A 16546-nucleotide genomic window follows, 5' to 3' on the forward strand; every position below is an offset into this window, starting at 1 on the left:
GCAAACTTTCTGAAGTACCCACATAAATAATAATAAAAAATTAACTACATGTGATATATATATAACATTTTCAGTAAACTTTTATTATTCTTTTTTATATATTAGATAAAATAATTGAGTAACTATATGCTATTCTAAAATTTTATCATTCATGATAACCTTGAGAATCACAATTCTCACTATATCAGAAAATAGATAAAGATTTTAGGTTGGAATAGTTAAGGACAGCCCAGTAGCCATAGATTTAAAAGTAAAATATCAATATGAATTTATGAGGCATTTTTATCTTTTAAAAGCATGTTGACTGCCTCGCTTTATGCATTCAATGAAAAACAGACCAACCTAACAATAATAAACACACTGAATGGATACAGTGCTGCTGAAATGCAATTTCAAAATGAAAAGAAGCCAGAGCCCATAGAGAAATCAGTGGTTCTAATTCCAGGGCAAGATATGTACAAAATTAGCCTGAAAAATATCGTCATATGAGAAAGCAGGAAGAAACTTTAGGGGCCAAGATGCAGAGGATCTAACTGTTAACAATGGGAAAATTTGAGCACCATGAGGGTCATACAAGCCAACTATGGACTGCCAACTATGCAAGAATAGAATTCCAAATTATACTTTTAAAACACTACTTGGTCTTCAGTAGAGGATGCTGTTTAGAAAGCTAGTAAACAAGGAGAAAGAATTAAACACTTATTCTACTTTTCCTATATGAACAATACCACAGAGTAACCAAATAGTAGATGATGACCTTATAGAAATATTCCAGTTTTAAATAGATAGAATAATTACCATTTTGCATCTTGTTTCTTATAATAATAATATACAATCAACATTATGTGCCTCCAGGTAAGTATACTATCACCTATGAAATAACCTGGCTGCCAATGCTAAGCCTTTTTATGCAACTATTACTTCCCATGCAATACAGAGGAGCCAGTAGTAAGTTAAATTAAACTTACAGGGCTGTGATTAGCAAAGTCAGGCTACAGGAAACCACCAGAACAAATGACCCGGTTTCTTCAATAAATAAATCTCAAAGAAAATGAACAACAAGAAAAGATGATTGAGAAGACTATAGAAAAACAAAAACAAGCAGAATCAAGCCATATAGAGAAGTCATTTAGAGTGTTTAGGATATACTAAGCTAAGAATCCAAACTTTTCATGCAGGAAAAACTGTGTAGCTTTCATCATTTTTTTTTTAGAATGTAGCCACTCAAAGGAAAAATACCAAATGAAATTTAATGATTACATGTGCTTTATTTATTTATTTATTTTTAACTTTTATTTAATGAATATAAATTTCCAAAGTACAGCTTATGGATTACAATGGCTTCCCCCGCCATAACTTCCCTCCCACCCGCAACCCTCCCCTCTCCCACTTCCTCTCCCCTTCCATTCACATCAAGATTCATTTTCAATTCTCTTTATATACAGAAGATCAGTTTAGTATACATGTGCATTCTTGACAATAGTTCTATTACAGACTTCAGTAACTTAAGTTTTTAACTTTTAAAATTTAAAAGATGCCTCTAATATTCAGACTTAACTGAAATTAAGCAAGAAACCAGATTTCAAATTAATGTAAGACTTGAAAAGTATTTACCTACAAGGAGTGCAGAACAAGAATATTCTGCTGTAGAGCTAACAATGTGACTTTCTATCATGGTCTACTGCTACTTCCTTACCTCAGGCAAGGTTAACAAGCCAGGGAATTAACATTCACCAAGGACCAAAGACACTAGTTAGACACTAGTTAGACAGTTCCATTTGGAGCTAACTTTCTAGCAGGGAAATAAATACAAATGTGATTATGTTATGAAAACAGGATTCTCTCAAGTGAGCCACTGTAAGTAACAGGAATATGGAGTAACTCTCCGATGAGATGACGCAGACAAAACAATGGAAATTCATCTTAAGTACTTAACCTCTGATTCTTTCTCCCTCTTTCCGTCTCTCTCTCACCCTCACCTCCCAACTTCTTTCTTTGCCCTCTTCCTTCTCTACCGCCCTCCTCCTTTCCTTCCTTTCTTTCCATCTTCAGATGAAGCTAATAAAATCAAGAATAATAAATAGGGGCCGGCGCCTTGGCTCACTTGGTTAATCCTCTGCCTGCGGCGCTGGCATCCTATATGGGCACCGGGTTCTAGTACCGGTTGCTCCTCTTCCAGTCCAGCTCTCTGTTGTGACCCAGAAGGACAGTGGAGGATGGCCCAAGTGCTTGGGTTCCTGCACCCACATGGGAGACTGGGAGGAGGCACCTGGCTCCTGGCTTTGGATTAGCGTGGCACTGTCCGTAGCAGCCATTTAGGGAGTGAACCAACGGAAGGAAGACCTTTCTCTCTGTCTCTCTCTCTCTCACTGTCTATAACTCTACCTGTCAAATAAAAACAAAAACAAAACAAAAACTATGGATCTTAAGACCTGAAGAAAATATACCTTGACACTTTTTAAGGTTACAATGATGAAGAAAGGAGAAAAAAGAACGCTTATCAACAATTTTTAATATAAAATGAGAAGAGAAATGCAATCATCTTAACCTCTGTCTTTTACTACAGTTGAAAATATGTGTACATGCATACACACAGCCATTACAATAATCCAATGGAAACCTGTACCATTACTGGAGAAGTTATCCTCTTAGTCCCACAGTAGCAGATGGTTACGACCTAACATTAGCTCTCACACTGGAAGATTCTGATGGCTTCCTAGAGAATTTACCTAAAGCTTCTAAGAAAGATGTCACATTAGAAAGACACAATAGTCTGAAGAAGTGAAATAGTTCAGTAAAGCTCAGGATTTTGATCTTAAAAATCACATGCAAAGAAGACTATCTTATTCAACACTCTCCTGTAAATAACTTTGATACATAAAAACTTTTTTAAGAGTCTCACCCTTGAGAAAATACTTAATGCCATTTATTCTTTGAGCTTTTATGAAAACAGTTTCTAATAATCACCTTATAATTTATATGTATTTAGTTACTATGCTTCAAATTATCTGCTTTATTTAAAAACATAATTAAGGTAATATATTGATCATTCTTATATTCCACACAGTGATATTTATTTTTTATCTGTTTTGTTTTGTTTTCCATATTAATCTATGGGATTTAGAGTTGTACTTAGCCAACTTAAAAGTATACAAAGGATAAAAATACAGTTAGAACAGCTTGGGGGCTGGCGCTGTAGTGTAGTGGGTAAAGCCACCGTCTGCAGCAACGGCAAGCCATGCGGGCACCTGTTTGAGTCCTGGTCACTCCACTTCCATTCCAGCTCTCTGCTATGGCCTGGGAAAACAGTAGAAGATGGCCCAAGTCCTTGGGTCCCTACACCCAAGTGGGAGACCTGGAAGAAGCTCCTGGTTCCTGGCTTTGGATCGGTGCAGCTCTGGCCATTGTGACCAACTGGAGAATAAACCAGTGGATGGAAGACCTCTCTCTCTCTCTCTCTGCCTCTCCTTCCCTCTGTGTAACTTTCAAATAAATAAATAATTTAAAAAAAAAGAACAGCTTTTAGCCTCATTCATTTCTCTATCTGCTATTCCTTTGCTCTTAAGTTACCTTTATCATCTTCACAACGAAACAAGGAAGAGACAGAAACATAGGGAACTAAATTGTGTTACTTGTTTTTAAAAGCCAAAACCAAAGGCATTTAAGTAATGGGCTTTTATACATTATCTGTCCTCTACTTTTACAGAAACATCTAAAGAATGTAGAAGGAATATGTATAAAGAAATCTGTCTAAATTAACAACAAAAAAATCATCCACTTTAAAAAAGGATAAAATGTTTACTTTTTTAAAAATACACAGAGTGGCCAGCTTTGTGGCACAACTGGCTAGGTGGCCACATGTGATGCCCATGTCGCATCTCAGAATGCCGGTTTAAGTGCCAGCTACTCCAGCTCTGGTCCAGCCCCCTGCTGATGCACTTGAGAAGCAGTGGGTAATGGCCAATTAACTTCAGCTCCTGCTACCCACTTGAGACAGCTCCTAGCTCCTGGCTTCAGGCTCACCCTGCCCCAGCTACTGCAGTCATTTAGGGAGTGAACCTATGGATGGAAGATCTCTCTCTTTCTCTCTGTCACTCTGCCTCTCAAACAAATCCTTTAAAAGTAAAAATAAAAACATACAGAGAAGGGAAGCTAAGGTGCTGGCTGTGATACCCATGTCCTCAGAGTGCCCAGCATCAAGTCCCAGGGTCAAGTCCCAGCCCTACTCCTGATTCCATCTTCCTGCTAATGCCACCCGAGTGTGGTTCAAGGTGTTGGGTTCATGCCACCCATACAGAAGATGGATTGAGTTCCTGGGTCCTGGCTCTTCCCTGGCCTAGTCCTAGCCGTTGCAGGCATTGGGGAATGAACCAAAGATAGGAACGCTTTCTCTCAAACAAACAAGCAAACAAAATCAATTATTTTAAAATCCCCAGAGATCGGGCTGGCGCTGTGGAATAGTGGGTAAAGCCATTGACCTGCAGTGCCGGCATCCCATATGGGCACCCTTTCAAGTCCCGGCTGCTCCACTTCTGATCCAGCTCTCTGCTATGGCCTAGGAAATTAGTGGAAGAAGGCCTAAGTCCTTGAGCCCCTGTACCCACATGGGAGACTCTGAAGAAGATTCTGGCTCCTGGCTTCCAATTGGCACAACTCCGGCCGTTGTGGCTAACTGGTAAGTGAACCAGCAGATGGAAGACCTCTCTCTCGCTCTCTCTCTCTCTCTCTCTCCTCTCTCTCTAACTCAGACTTTCAAGTAAATAAATAAATCTTTTAAAAAAATCCCCAGAGAAACACACATAATGAAAGGCAATTTCATAACTGAATACTCCCTCGTGACTAGTATACAGCATGTAAACCGAGGATTCATCAAGCAATTTGATGTTGTTCTATTCTTATTTTTTTTTTACAGGCAGAGTTAGACAGTGAGAGAGAGAGAGACAGAGAGAAAGGTCTTCCTTCCATTGGTTCACCCCCCAAATGGCCGCTATGGCCAGCGTGCTGCACCGATCCAAAGCCAGGAGCCTGGTGCTTCCTCCTGGTCTCCCATGCAGGTGCAGGTGCCCAAGCACTTGGGCCATCCTCCACTGCCTTCCCGGGCCACAGCAGAGAGCTGGACTGGAAAAGGAGCAACTGGGACTAGAATCTGGGGTGCCAGCACCACAGGCAGAGGATTAGCCTAGTGAGCCGTGGTGCTGGCCCTATTCTGAATTTGTCTATGAAAATAAATAGCATCAGAAACTAGAGACAAAAGTAATTTTTCCTTCTTTTAAACTGAATGTTTACTTGATAGAGTTTCAAAAATTTAGGATGAAATTGTTAAACAATTTTCTTCAGAGGGCTATGAACTAGTGGCATAGTGTTTAATACACATGCCACACTAATCCCACATTAAATCAAGTAATGAGGAGCTGGTGTTGTGACAAAGCAGGTTGGACTACCGCCTATGACACCTGTACCCCCTACTGGAGCATGGATTCAAGTCCTGCTCTGCTCTGCTTCCAATCCACCTCCCTGCTGATAAGCATGGGAAAGCACCAGATGGTGGCCCAAGCACTTGATCCCCTGCCACACACATGGGAGACATAGACACAACTGCAGATTCCTGGCTTCGGCCTGGCTCAGCCCTGGCTGTTGTAGCCATTTGTGGAGTGAACAAACAGGTAGAAGATCTCTCTCTTTCTCTCTCTCTATCTCTCTGCCTTTGAAACAAATAAATCTCTAGAAAGGTAATGAACAATTAATTCTTTAGTTTCATTACAAAAATAGCAACTGATTAACCAAAATCTTTTTAAAAGAGACTTAATGTTTCCAAATGTTAAAAATTCTTGATAGCAGGCCGGCGCCGTGGCTCACTAGGCTAATCCTCCGCCTAGCGGCGCCGGCACACCAGGTTCTAGTCCTGGTTGGGGCGCCGGATTCTGTCCTGGTTGCCCCTCTTCCAGGCCAGCTCTCTGCTGTAGCCAGGGAGTACAGTGGAGGATGGCCCAAGTCCTTGAGCCCTGCACCCCATGGGAGACCAGGAAAAGCACCTGGCTCCTGCCATCAGATCAGCGCGGTGCACCAGCCGCAGCGCACCGGCCACGGCAGCCATTGGAGGGTGAACCAACGGCAAAGGAAGACCTTTCTCTCTCTCTCTCTCTCTCACTGTCCACTCTGCCTGTCAAAAAAAATTCTTGATAGCTAATAAGCAATTATAAATAGTACATATTTATGTTTCATTTATAGTATTTTTATAAAAATTATGAATAAATACAGGTTACTTATGTATGTTGCTGTGTTTGTTTTCTGAACAACAGTGTATTTCTACAAGACAAAAAAGTGACTTCAGCTCTTTCTAACACATGTAGGCTTCCAGATAAGACAGGCATTTTGGAGAGCCTTACAAGAAATGTTACAGGATATTTTTGCTTTACTTACTTTGTAATATGGTCAATGTTGGCGATTTGCTTCTTGTTCTGTATGATCTTAATGGCTGCCCAAAGCTGCTGGATAGCTTTTGTATCTGCCTGTGGTCATTTTGTTAAGTGTGCCATGACCTGTTTTCTGTCGCTCCCCCTCTTCGTGGAGGAATGACACTAAACCCTGCGCTGTTCTTTTGTCTGCTCGGCCCTTCCCGGGTTTGCTGCTGGTCCTTCCCGGGTTGGCTGCTGATCCCTCCACCTCCGTGGAGGGGCGGCTCCCCCTGCCACTTTCCCCACTTCCGCGGGGGAGTGGCACACCACCGGCCGGCTCTCTCGGGGGCTGCTCAGATGTTATCCGGATGTTCCTGGTGCATGTTGTCTCTCTCCTCCTTTATAGCCCTCTTCCACCAATCCCAACTCTGCTACCCACACGCCGAGCACGCTGCTCTCCTCCAATCAGGAGCAGGATCAGCTCCTGCAGCTTATCAGTCAAACTGATGAGGCAGCTGCGTAGAAGTTGTTTACTCCTCTCCCAGCGCCATATTGTGGGAGAGCAGATGCATAGAATAAGTCTTAATTCCAGTAACTTAGTCTAGTCCGAGTTGCTCCCCACAGTTTACGTCTTTAGCTGTAGTGAAAAAAAAAAAAAAAAAAAAAAAAAAAAAAACACGAGGAAAAGAACATGGATTACAAGATGAATTGGCAACATAGTAACATTTTCAGCTTCTCTTGACTATTAACTGTACTAATGCAGGCTGCAGTACTGCCAACTTTTTATTGCTGACCATTGATTTCACCAGTTATTTGATAAAAATTATCATTATTCCATTACTTTGTAAAGAATGACATGCTAACAACCATAAAGTTAAAAAAGAGGTCTTCCCAAGAAAGACAAGTGGCAACCTTCTACCAGTATAAATATGTAGATATCTTTCTAAGTTTTATGCTAAAGGATAGAAATATTGCATGATAAGCTTTAATTTTTTTAAAAAAAAATGTAATTTGACCAATACAAAATAGAATGTGTATGTCCTCAGTACTTCAGAGTATTACAGTCATGGCATGAGAAATGAAATGATTGATAGAGATGAGTTTATAAATAAAAACATTTCAAAAAATAAAACAGTTACTTCTGACATTTCTCAGATGAGGCGTGAAAGGCTGGGGATAGTACACTAGATGATCAGGAACAATCAGTTTCTTGGATTAAGTGTTTCAAGGTTAGGCAACAACATTGGTATTCTATTCAAATTTCAATATTCTGGGTGAACTAAAAAAAAATAGCCACCACATCTACATCTAATTTTCCAGCTGTCTCCTGGCAAGACTGATGAAAATTACAGGGGATTTCAGCCCCTGTCTGACTACAGATGGTATTATGGGAAGAGCATGGATTCTGTCTATTAGGAATGCTGTAGGTCTATTAAATCTTCACCATGGACTTCGTCTTTAATCATGAATCTTGGCATTGATGAACCAATGCAACATATAATCTCTTAAATCACACAGCTTATGATGTTGAGTTTAAAATCTAGGCCCTTAAATATAAAGTTAACATGAAACCGTCTCAGTTTGCGGAAATCTCCTTGACCTCTCCTTTCCTATCTTCTAAGGAAAGAGACGGAGCAATGGAAACTCATTCTTTGTTCCAAAATTTGCTGAGAGACTTACATGAATCTCTGTTCTCTCTGCAATTCTTTGCACAGTCCTCTCAGTTTTCCCTCTTCCTCTGGTAGCCTTAAGCAAAACCTGCGGTGGTCCTCAAAGCTTATGTGGAGAAGGCAGATGTTGGTGAGTCTGGTCTCAGTCAGCTCCTAGAATAGATGCTTTTCAGAATGACACTGGTCACAGGATGTAATATTTTGTAAAGGTACTCTTGAGTATCCTATTTTTTCCCCATCATTACTTCTTTTTTTATTTTTAATTTTTAATTTTTAATTTTTTTGACAGGTAGAATTAGACAGTGAGAGAGAGAGGGAGAAAGAGAAAGGTCTTCCTTCCATTGGTTCACCCCCAAATGGCCACTGCAGCCAAAGCTACGTCGATCTGAAGCCAGGAGCCAGATGTCTCTTCTTGGTCTACCACGAGGGTGCAGGCACCCAAACACTTGGGCCATCCTCCACTGCCTTCCTGGGCCACAGCAGAGAGCTGAACTGGAAGAGGAGCAACCGGGACTAGAAACCGGTGCCTATATCGGATTCTGGCACTGCAGGCAGAGGATTAGCCAAGTGAGCCAGGGTGCTGGCCCTCCCATCATTACTTCTAATCACTACAAACCTTGCTCAGGAGAATTACTTTTTAAAAAAAAAATATATGGGAGACCCAGATGGAGTTCCAGGCTCCAGGCTTTGGCCTGGCCCAAAGTCAGGCCTTTGCAGACATTTGGGGAACGAACCAACAGATAGAAGATCTCTCTCTCTCTTTCCCCATGTGGTGTTTGTCACCCTAGCTCTATTTGTTTCAAATAAATGAATAAATGTGTAAAGAAAAATAAAATAATAATGCCAGTATTTACATTTTAAGAGGACTTGAGGGTCCAGCCTTGTGGCACAATGGGTTAAGTCACCACCTGCAGAGCCAGCCATCTGGGGAGTGAACCAGTGAAGGGAAGATTTCTCTGACTGAATCTCTCTGTCTCTGTCTCTCTCTCTCTCTCTCTCTGTGTGTGTGTGTGTGTGTGTGTCTCCCTCTCTAACTCTGCCTTTCAAATAGATAGACACATCTTAAAAAAAAAAAAAAAAAAAAAAAAAAAAGAGGGCTTAGGGTCCTAGGATGTGGCATAGCAGTAAAGCCACTGTTTGCAGCACCAGCTTCCCATAGAGGCGCCAGTTCCAGTCCTGGCTGCTCCACTTCTGACCCAGCTTCCTGCTAATGTGCCTTAGGAAAGCACTGGAAGATGGCCCAAATCTTTAGGCCCCTGCAACCATGTAGGATACCTGGATGAAGCTCCTGGCTTCAGCCTGGCCCAGCACTGGCCATTGCAGCCATTTGGAGAATAAACCAGCAGAGGGCACACTTCTCTCTTTCTCTACCTCTGCCTCGCCCTCTCTGTAACTTTGACTTTCAAATACAATACATAAGTTAAAAAAAAAAAAAAGACTTAAGGAAAATCAGTAGTTCCATATGCACTTAGACATACTACTAAGATTTAAAAATTACAATCACAACTTATGAACATTTTTAACATGTACAGAAACTTCTCAGGAGTGCTAGTCATCAGAATTAGATAAACCTTATAATAAGGAAATTGTTGTCAAAATATAAAATGTTCTAAAGGTGACATCTAATGGTGAACTGCAATAATACAACTCAAACCTGAAGATTATTCAAATTCTCAGATAAAAGAACAAAATTTCCGTAAATTATTATACGCTTTAAACAAGTACAGTTGTTCATTTTGTATAAGGCACTATGTTTAAAGTATTTAAAAATGTATAAATGGTGATCCTTCTCAAAAAATAACCAAGAACTGGTAAAGTTTGACATATACATGGAACAATACTAACTGTACAGTCATATAGAACAAATAAATGGTCCAGAATATGTGCTACGAGAGTTCACACAAGAGACACACTACTTTGAGGTAAAATTTAGACAAAGAGAGAACTCTGGTGAATGTTTAAGAAAACATAAAGGTCTTTTTTCTTTTTTTTTCTTTTTTCAATTTCTTGAAGAAGTAACTGTTTGGGGTTTTGTGACACAGAGGATTAGCTACCGCTTGAGATGCTGGTATCCCAAATCCAAGTTGCAGTTGGAACCCAGGCTATTCTGCTCCTGATTCAGCTCCCTGCTAATGCAAGTGGAAAGGCAACAGAAGAGGACCCCCGTGCTTGGGCCCCTGACATGTGGGAGACCAGGACGGAGCTCCTAGCTCCTTGCTTTGGTCCAGCCAGGACCTGGTTACTGTTGCCATTTGCAGAATGAACCAGCAGATGGAAGATATCTCTCTCTCTCTCTCTGCCTTTCAAATTAAAAAAAAAAAAAAAAGATTTTCAAAAAAGATAATTGTCTAAAATAAAAATAACTAATAGGTGTCATTAAGCATCATACAACAACCACTACACAATGAGGGGGAAGTAAATAGAATTATTATAAGTATCTTAGTTTCAAAATGTTTACTTTATAGTTTAAAATTTCTAAAAAAATTGAGTTCCCATATACCCATCATCCACTTTCCCTATTATTAGCATATTAGTATACTTGTCACAAATAAATGGATTTTCTCATTTTATGTGAAGTAGTATTATATTAATCCAATGGACACTATATAAATTAGGATATATCCCATAATCTCTAGAGCAAACAGTGAAGAATATTACAAATAGGCATAGGTAACATATAGCTCAAGTTATTTATTTTTAAATAATTATGATCTGTACAATTAATAATTTATTCAAAACTATACAAAAATGTATAATAGCAAAGCTGACATTAAAATAATACTAAATATAATATAACACTTACAATAATATAGTGGGAGGCTAAGTAGCAAAAGGTTTTTAAATGATGTCATATATTCCTAGAAATGACAAAGCCAAGATTAAAGAATAGGAGCAGGCGTTTGGCACAGGACATCTCCAAATCACGGTCCTGAGCTGAAGCCCCAGTCCTGCTTCCAATTCTGGCTTCCTGCTAATGTATACCCTGGGAGGCAGCAGGTGATAGCTCAAGCACTTGGGTGGCCATCACTCACGTGGGAAAGTCACTTTGATTTCCAGGCTCCTAGCTTTAGCGTGGCCCAGCAATGGCTATTGCAGGCATTTAGGAAGTGAACAAGTAAATAGAAAGCTCCATCTCTTTGGCCCCGTCTCTCTTTTTAATATATATTTTTTTAATTTAAAGAATGAAGCAGGCTGGCGCTGTGGCTCAATAGGCTAATCCTCCCCCTTTCGGCACCAGCACACCAGGTTCTAGTCCCGGTCGGGGCGCCAGATTCTGTCCCGGTTGCCCCTCTTCCAGGCCAGCTCTCTGCTGTGGCCCGGGAGTGCAGTGGAGGATGGCCCAAGTCCTTGGGCCCTGCACCCGCTTGGGAGACCAGGAGAAGCACCTGGCTCCTGCCATCGGATCAGCGCGGTGCGCCGGCTGCAGTGCGCTGGCCGCAGCGGCCATTGGAGGGGGAACCAACGGCAAAGGAAGACCTTTCTCTCTGTCTCTCTCACTGTCCACTCTGCCTGTCAAAAATAAAAAAAAAAAAATTTTAAAAAAAAGAATGAAGCAATACTACACTTCAAGAAAAGTTGAAATCAAAGATTTCTGAAATTATAGTTTCTGTCAGTGAAGTCACAGAACATAGTTATACCTCACAACAAAGTGAAACCATGAAGGGATGATCACCAGTTATAAGAGCCCAAGTAGAACAATACAAAGAACATAAGAGGAAGACGATCCCAAATAAAGTAAACACAAGGAAGTTTGTGACGTACCTAAAAGTGCCAAAACGACTTGACTTATTTTTAAAGTACAAATTCTTCTTTCTTATGAAATATAAATTCTTTCATTCACTGAACATAAATTCCATGCATGTTTGTTATGTACCAGATATTCCTCTACTCTAGAAATACAACAAATAAAACAGGCAACATTCCTTCTTTCTTTCGTTTTTTTTGTTTGTTTTATTTATTTATTTATTTATTTTTTGACAGGCAGAGTGGACAGTGAGAGAGACAGAGAGAAAGTTCTTCCTTTTACTGTTGGTTCACCCTCCAATGGCTGCTGCGGCTGGCACACCGCGCTGATCCGAAGCCAGGAGCCAGGTGCTTCTCCTGGTCTCCCATGCGGGTGCAGGGCCCAAGGACTTGGGTCATCCTCCACTGCACTCCCGGGCCACAGCAGAGAGCTGGACTGGAAGAAGAGTGACCGAGACAGAATCCGGCACCCTGACCGGGACTAGAACCCTGGGGTGTATTAGCCTATTGAGTCGCGTTGCCAGCCAGATTCCTTCTTTCAACTAGCAAATATGATTAAGGATGTGACTAAATATGAGGAAAGCATATAAGGAATTCATCAATAAGGTCTTAGCAAAAAACTCCCTTGCAATTGACTGCCTATCTTCCTTTCCCTTCATTTAGCAGATTATGACTATTATGCCAAGTTTTCCTCCCCAAGCTGTTAATTTGAAATGCCTACCTGAAGCTGACGCCAGGGCCAACTCAAGCCGCCGACTGCCGGACTCTGCACCACATTTTTTGCCTTTAGAGAGACTTACCATCAAGGAGGATGAGCAGACCAGAGTCATTGTTGTGGCCAGATTCATGAGGAGTGGTAGGAATAGAAATGATAATTGTGTACACACAGGTCACCATGGGTGCTTTGTGAATAGTATTTCCAAGGTGGAATTAAGAGCATTACAACAGTCTTTTGATAGAAAACAGCCAAAGTACTACAATATGATTGTTGCTGTTCACATGTGGGAACTTACTCAAAGTGGTAGAAAAATCTCACTGCAACCAAACCTTGCTTTCATTATGGAAACAATTGCAAATGACAGCTTCTGATTTCCCAAATTTCATGTCATGGGGCTTATTATTCATGTCAGTCATGAAATCTGGGAATTGCTGGCAATCCCAGTTGTGAGTAAAAGGCCCATGGAAGTAATACAGATTTGGGAAAACTGAGAATTTGTTTTTAAGTGGAGATAAGCAATTGATTCTGTATATATCAGATGTTTCATACTTTCTTTTTAAAAACAGAATAGTTAATGTGTTTGTAGACATAGATAGCATGCCAGGATTCAAACTTGATAACGTGTGTTGGATGTTTTTGTAAAACATAACAGCCCTCATGCACTAGTCCTTCAATTCCAACTCATACAGATTGAATTTACAAATGGTTTTGGTGCTTCTATCACACAGTAAATGATTTTTCCAATGTCAACCATATTTATTCCTATTTCACTCAGTTTTAACATTAAGAGTTACAAATTGTGCCTGTGAAATACGGAGCATGGCAGGAGGTCTGGTAATGAGCAGCACAATGCATCTGAGTCGAGGTAATGGGCCCTGGTGTTCCACAGAAGAGCAGGGTAACTATAGCCAGTTTTATGCTACACGTAACTGTTGGAATATTGCACAATACTCCATAAAATATAAGGGATTTCATGCTAATCCAAAAAATTGAAGAAACAAAATCACTGACACTTGACTGAGTATTGCACCATTTAGGGAAAGAAAGTTCCCTCTGCCTGTAGGGTGGAATCTATGCATACAACTGGGGCCTGAGTAGCATGGAACCTCAAGAAGTTGAAGTTTCCTACCTCAGAAAACTACCCAACACACTTCCTTTTTTTAAAAAAAAATTATTTATTTGAAAGGCAGAGTTACAGAGAGGCAGAGAGAGAGAGAGAGGTCTTCCATCTGATGGTTCAATCCCCCATTGGCTGCAATGGCCAGAGCTGTGCCGATACAAAGCCAGGAGCCAGGAGTTTCTTCCGGGTCTCCCAGGTGGATGCAGGGGCCCAAGGACTTGGGCCATCTTCCGCTTTCCCAGGCTAAAGCAGAGAGCTGGATCGGAAGTGGAGCAGCCCCGACTAGAACCAGCGCCCATAAGGGATGCCGGTAGCACTTCAGGTGGCGGCTTTTCCTGCTATGCCACAGTGCCACCTCCCCCCATATTTTGTTTAGAAATCTTCACGTCTCAGTTTATTACCCTTCCACAGCTCTTGGTGTTCCAGCCTGTCGCCAGTGGAATTTAGCAGATGCACGGACAACAGGCTGTGACTGTGATTTCAAAGATGATGGAAGTGTGTTCTCCAGTGCAAACCTGTTAAGAGAAATCAGTGCTCATAATCCAGGAGGAATGAAAATGCATTAATGTGGAGCTGGCGCTGTGGTAAACTTGTCTCCGATTTTATATGCAAATGTCATTTTGTTTTGTTTTGTTTTGTTTTGTTTTTGTTTCAATAGTAGCTTCTTAAAATCTTTGTTTTTATTACCAATAGATTAGAATCACCTGCTGCTCTTAGTAACCTTGATTAACCATACCTTCTCCCATTTGGAACCTGTAGTGCATTATTGGTTTCATCTGCTTACAGAGTCATCCCAAAGTACTGAATACAAAATCCCTCCGAGTCTAGTAGGACAGTTAGACACATAACCAACAATGTTTTAGTTTTATGAGCCACACATCTGAGATACAAAACTGTTGATGACAAAAGACTTTAGATAGCCACGTTTAAATTATAAACACATTAACCAACAAGAGGCATTTGCTTACTCCACACAGTATTTTTGAAAGTAGCAAATGTAATTTTAACAATGATTTTTTTTGTACAATTTAGTAAAATTCACAGTGAAGATCCACGTTTGTGTGTATGTGTGAAATATAGGAAATGAAACATGAATGAAAGCTGATTTCTACACATGGGCAACACATGTGGTATTGCTGTCCCATATGGGGCTTACCTCGCTGTGGATAAGGGTCTCCACCGCCTTTGACTTTTGGAGTCGCTCCTATGTGAGAGACCACGACTTGACACTTGTGCACTGATGCCCTGTGCCCACAAGGCCTTTGTGCGCATGCGTGTCGCCTCCACCTTCTCAGGCGCACACTGCGGAATGTGTACAGCAGCGTTGCTTGGCAACGGCTGTTCATTCTGAGCTGAGAGACTGCAGACTGCGGAGCCGCGCTGTGGCACCGTGGTGGTCCGACCAGTTGATTGCCGTGTTTTTGTGTTCCAGAAGCAGCGAAACGCCACTAGTAGCCTCGAGGATGAGGAAAATTGTCTGGTGGGCTTCAAAGAGGTCCTCCATCGGGTGCGAGAATGGCATTGAAGCCAAATTCGGCTACCGCATGCGACACAAGGATCTCCGGAAGCTCCAAAAGGCCGCCAGCGACGGGGATGGAGCCAGGGTCCAGCACCTCCTCTTGCTGAAGAAAAGCAGCGTGAATGACCGCGACCGGATGAACAGGTAAGGGGCCTGGGAGTGGGCGGCGAGGGCGGGCGAAGTGCTCCCTCCCGGGCTCTCCTGTGCTGGCGGATGCCCGCCTTGCTGCCTTCCGTGGGCCTCAGCACCAGACAGCGACCCCTGTGCGTCAGCGTCTTCCTGAGTAGAGCAATCAAAAACCAACCTCACCTGGGTTCTGATCTCTCCCTCTTCCCCGCCCCCCAAAACCTTTTACTTCAGATGTACAAACTTCCTAAGTACAGCTCTAGGGACATAGTGATTCTTCCCACCCTAGCCGCCCTCCCACCACTCCTCCTCGTCCCTGTCCTGTTCACATCCTTATATGGTATTAGGAGCTATCTTCAATTAACGTAATTCGCAAACAATTAACTCTATACTAAGTAAAGAGCTCAACAAATCATATGAAAACAAAACAAAACAAAAAACCTGTTCTACAACAGTCGAGACAGGGCTGTTCAAAGTCATTGCATCTCAAAGTGTCTATCACACTTAGTGAATTCTGTACAGCCTTCATCTTTAGTGTGCATGAATTCAAAACCGTATTGTTGTAAGTAGAGTAGTAAAGTGCATAAGGAGAGAATTTACCGAATTTATCACTAAAATTAGAGTAAAATCCAGCATCACTGTCCATCTGTGTATTAATGTTTTTGAAGGCTCTTGGATGAAAATGTTGATGACTGAGTGTTCTTAAACAGGAGGAGTTACTTCTTTCAACAAATTGTGAGGTTTTAACAGTTTATCAGTTTTTCATGAATCCAATAAAAATATCAAGGTTTCATTTCTTTTAGTTGCATAAATAATGTCATTTACCCATGTGATAATATCAGATCATAATGTATTAAAGACTTACTCATCTAGATATAAAATATTTTATAAGTTTCAGGACAAATAACAAAATACATAAAGCATACTTAGAAAATTATTTGCATCACATGTGGTTCAGATGAAAATCTACATTTTACTGAGGTTTCTTTGAAATGAAAAAGCAAGAAAACTATAGTCTTTGAAATTGCGCAACATGAGTGGAGGCTTAGCCTACTACTCCACAAGGCCGGCTTCTAAAAGTGTATTATTAATGAAATAATGTCTGGGTAGAGCAGATAAGGAATCTTGCACAGATAAAACTTTCCTAGTTTTTATTAACTTTCTGGTGCATGACTGTCTGGGGTAGCATGCTCTGCCACCACCTGCGATACCCCTATGGGCACCATTTTGTGTACTGTTAATTCCACTTCTGAT

At 41.2% G+C, this 16546-nt stretch overlaps 1 long non-coding RNA gene across 1 annotated transcript; it reads right to left on the reverse strand.

Annotated features, from left to right (window-relative positions):
* Positions 1 to 1437: 1437 nt before the first annotated feature.
* LOC127483409 (uncharacterized) lies at positions 1438 to 15576 on the reverse strand. The gene is made up of 3 exons (XR_011381583.1): positions 14804 to 15576; positions 8076 to 8218; positions 1438 to 7032 (listed from the first exon to the last, which is right to left on the reverse strand). It is a non-coding gene; the product is annotated as an uncharacterized lncRNA (long non-coding RNA).
* Positions 15577 to 16546: the final 970 nt, after the last annotated feature.

Source organism: Oryctolagus cuniculus, chromosome 13 (genome assembly GCF_964237555.1).
Source record: "Oryctolagus cuniculus chromosome 13, mOryCun1.1, whole genome shotgun sequence".
Classification (NCBI taxonomy): Eukaryota; Metazoa; Chordata; class Mammalia; order Lagomorpha; family Leporidae; genus Oryctolagus; species Oryctolagus cuniculus.